Raw genomic sequence first — 4,478 nt, forward strand, 5'->3', positions numbered from 1 at the left:
TCTGATCAAAGAAGTTGAAAGCTTCGCTAACACCTATAGGGACAGAGACATATGAGTAAGTACTACACTGAACCCTCCTAGTAGAAACCAAGGAATGAGGAACTCAACCCAGAACCAAATCTGAAAACACCCCCAGAAAGCAAAGGATTGACCTTGCAAAATTTGAACTAAGACTCAAGCTCTTAGCATTTGGCCCAAAAGGTCATTACAAGTCAAATATAATAAGTCACAGTAGGCCATATACTGTAGAAAAGAGAGAGTAAAGATCCAGATATACGGGGGCCAGAGAGATAGCATGGAGGTAAGGCGTTTGCCTTGCATGTAGAAGGTCGGTGGTTCAAATCCCGGCATCCCATATGGTCCCCGAGCCTGCCAGGAGCGATTTCTGAGCGTAGAGCCAGGAGTAACCCCTGAGTGCTGCCGGGTGTGACCCAAAAGCCAAAACAAACAAATAAAAAAAAGATCCAGTTATACTTTGAGAAATAGAAACAAGCACCAAGGCTTCAGAGCAGTTATAGATGCTTTGATTGTTGGCAGCTTTTCAAAGCTTTGGGGGCACAGGGGACTTCCAACTTTGGTTAGAATCAAATCAATTGGGTTGATTTGTTATTTAAAATTATTTCATAGATTTTATTTTGGTGGAGGTGAGAGGTTTCTGTTTCCTGCCATCAAACATTGCCAAAGCTAGACGTTAGTAGTAGGGGAGAGAGGAGTGAGGTTCCAAACAAAAAGGTCAGAGAAGTTATGGGTCAACTGTGAACAATAGCAAAGATGCCTTCATAGGCAAGATAGAGTCTCAGACAATGGCACGTGGTACTAAAAGCAGAATGTTAAACTTCTCCTGCACATTCATGGGATTTAGATTGTTAGGGGTTAAGACTAGATTGCTTTACAGAAAATGAAAGGTAAAATAGGAGATTTGATGAGTCAGCAGAAAGGCAATTCAAAATTGGCATAGGATGAGATAGATGGTCTCTATCAGCCTTTCCTCAGCCTTTCTCCAAGCATGGTCCCCTCTGATCATGTTTTCTTCCTCTGTTTCCCTCTTCCTACCGCTTGGCCCTCTAGCCTCATACCATCATCCCCTATTAATGCAATTTTCTCCTATGATTCCCCCTTATGGCTCTATAAGAAGGAAATGTGGTGAGAAACTTGGGTCTAGATCATCTGAAAGACAACAGGAAGATCCCACACAGGTTCAGGGTATTGTCATGTCGTGCCTGTCAAATCTCAACTCTTTAAGGAATAACGCTTGGGAATAGCTAAGAGGCGTTTGCTTCTTCTGGAATTTCTTTAGAAGAAGCTTGCAGATCTTTTCTTCAAACAAAACCACCTAACTTGAACTATCTAGTCCTGCCTCCCAATTAGAGGGGGAAATAAGGTAGGTACCAAGACCAAACAGGTGTAAGACCACTAAATAGTAAGCCAGGCACAGAGGGGACCACTTACTCTAGCAGCCCCGGGGGTGAGGGAGGAGGATATGAGAGGCAGGACGGGAACGGAGGTGGAGGGAGGACAATTTGGTGATGGGAACTCCCCTGATTTTATGTTAAGAAGTACCTAAAATATTATTGTCAACGATATGTAAGTCACTATGATTAAAATAAAAATATATTATTATTTAAAAAAAAGAGAAGAAGCTTGCAGAAACTTACCACTTGAGGGCAACTCACCACTTGAGGAACCAGTCTCTAGTATCTGAGCATGGTTTGTTTTAAGCAGACACAGGGTAAGGAGGAGCATCCACAAAATCTTGCCCATGTTTACTCTGGGTACCTTAGGGACAACAGTTGGTCAGCAGAGCCATGCAGGCTTGGCACCTCCTATAATCCTCCCCAGGACTCTCTGCCACTTAACTTTCCAGGCACCTCAGTCTCCTCATCTTTAAAACTTGCCTCTTGGGAGACCAACAAAGCCCTGGCTACAAAAGCACATGGAGAGATGTGTAGGGAATTTTCAGTACTGTACAATGAATGATCACTCATGCTTAGTCTATGCCAAATATCCTGCTAAGCTCCTCATTGGCAGTGTCCCCAATTCCTTTCCCCAAGACCCTTGGGAGCAGGTGCTCCTCCTCCACCTCTTTTAAGAAGGAAGAAATGAAGAAGTTTGTTGGACTGGATCACAGTCACTCCATGGTGGAGTTGCGAGGGGAAATTTGGACCTCGTTCTTTTCTTTTTTAATAAATAATTTTTATTTGAATCACTGTGAAATACACACCTACAAAGTTGTTCATGAATGAATTACAGTCATATAATGTTCCAACACCTACCCTTAACCAGTGTATACTTTCCATCACCAATGTCAATGTCCCCAGTTTTCCTCCCACACTTCCCATCTTCTACCTTTATGGCAGATCTCTCTCTCTTTCTCTCTCTCTCTCTTTGTGTGTCTGTCTGTCTATCTCTTTTCCTTTTTTTCTTTTAGGCACTGTGGTTTGCAATATTGTTTCTCAGGGGATATTATACATATTACTTTTCCTCCATTCAGCACCCAGTTTTTGAATGTGGGCCTCTTTCTTCTAGCTAAACTTGGACTTTTAAGGAAAAGTAGGCATGCTTTTCAAGGCCCATGGCATATATACATACATATATATTTGGTTTTTGGGTCACACCCGGCAGCGCTCAGGGGTTACTCCTGCTTTGCACTCAGAAATCACTCCTGGAAGGCTCAGGGGATCACTCCTGGCCAGCTCAGGGGATCTTATGGGATACTGGAATAGAACTGGGGTCCATCTGGGGTTGGCCACATGCAAGGCAAACACCCTACCGCTGTGCTATAACTCCAGCCCCATATTTGAGATCTCTCTGGATTAATGAGTTTTGTCTCCCTCATCCATGAACATATATAATCTACCAAAGACTGAGCGTTTCTACTTTCCAGATTTGGGAGCTGAGACTCTGAGGTTACCCGGCTATTTAGTCTGAATCAAGACTGAAACCCAGGCTTCCAACTCCTTCCTCACTACCACCTACCTGCCCTCTAAGCCTCAGAGGAGGGGATGTAGGCCCTTACCTGGGATTCGGCCCCTCTCACCAAGGATCTGCTAATCTCCTGTCACAGAATGAGAGTCTGAGAGGAGTGGGGCAGAGTTTAAATAACACTCTGGCATGGCCAAGGAGAGTGCCAGTCTTGAGTGGGCAGATGCCTGAGGGAGCTACAAAGAGCTCTTGGAGGACTGCCACTCTGACTGATAACAAAGGGGGGCACTGGGCAAGGGCTCTGCCCCAAGGCCTGAGGAAAACGGTGCCAGAGATTACTAAGGCCAGCACTAGGTCAGGAGTTGTGACTTCATGAAACCATCAGACATCCTTGTAGATGTGTCTAAAAATGTCAGTGTGTGTCTGCATGTATCCAAAAGCCATGTGTGTGTTTTTGTGCATGTGTGTATGCTGTATCTGTGGTTTGTACATGTGTGAGTCTCGGGTTACCGTGTATGTCCATATCTCTGAGCACTTACGGAGATTTAAGATTTGGGACTTATATTTCATAGGTCCCAGGGCAGACAACACACACACACACACACACACACACACACACACAGACACACACACAAATCTGCCATCTGCCTCCTCCTCCAAGGCTACTCTTTGGAATTTTTTCACTCTGGTGAGACTGCTTGACTTGGGGCAGACATCTCAGACTATCTGGGAGGGTCTTATTCTTTCTCAGAGAAATCTCAACATTTTCTTTTTTTTTTATTTTTTTTTTATTTTTAATTATGAGAACAATGATGCAAAGAGGAGAAGGTAAAGTTACAGTGGAAGGACAATCGCCCTAAAGAGTTCTCAAAAGAAATCCCCTTGCTGACACCTAAATATTGAACTTATGGGGTGGGTGAGGTGGCGCTAGAGGTAAGGTGTCTGCCTTGAAAGCGCTAGCCAAGGATCAGGACCACGGTTCAATCCCTCGAGTCCCATATGGTCCCCCCAAGCCAGGGGCAATTTCTGAGCGCTTAACCAGGAATAACCCCTGAGCATCAAACGGGTGTGGCCCGAAAAAACAAAAAACAAATAAAATAAATAAAAAAAATATTGAACTTACAGTCAAAGAACATTAAGAAAAATAAGGCAGAACAATTACTTTGTCCACAAGTCCCCCGATTGTAGTACATTATAACATTTCTTAGCAGTACACAAAGCAATCTAAAGCCATGAAATCTCAACATTTTCATAGGAGTACATGCATGACCATGTGCACACACACACACACACACATATCACATGACATTCATTTCCTGAGGAATGCCAGTCTAGCCTTCTAAAATATTTTTAAGATACCTTTTCATTTGTTTTTATTTTTTTAAAGCATTCAATATTTCCTGAAGAATGAATACCCATAGTTCCTGAGGGTTTATGGCCCTGAGGATTTCAGGGAATTGTAAATCCTCCCAAGTAACCTTGAAGTTCCTGAGATGATTCAGGTTTCCATGGATATACAGCTAAAAGCCTATAATCTAGCTAGAACTGCCCCTACA

Source organism: Suncus etruscus, chromosome 9 (genome assembly GCF_024139225.1).
Source record: "Suncus etruscus isolate mSunEtr1 chromosome 9, mSunEtr1.pri.cur, whole genome shotgun sequence".
In the NCBI taxonomy this organism is placed as follows: Eukaryota; Metazoa; Chordata; class Mammalia; order Eulipotyphla; family Soricidae; genus Suncus; species Suncus etruscus.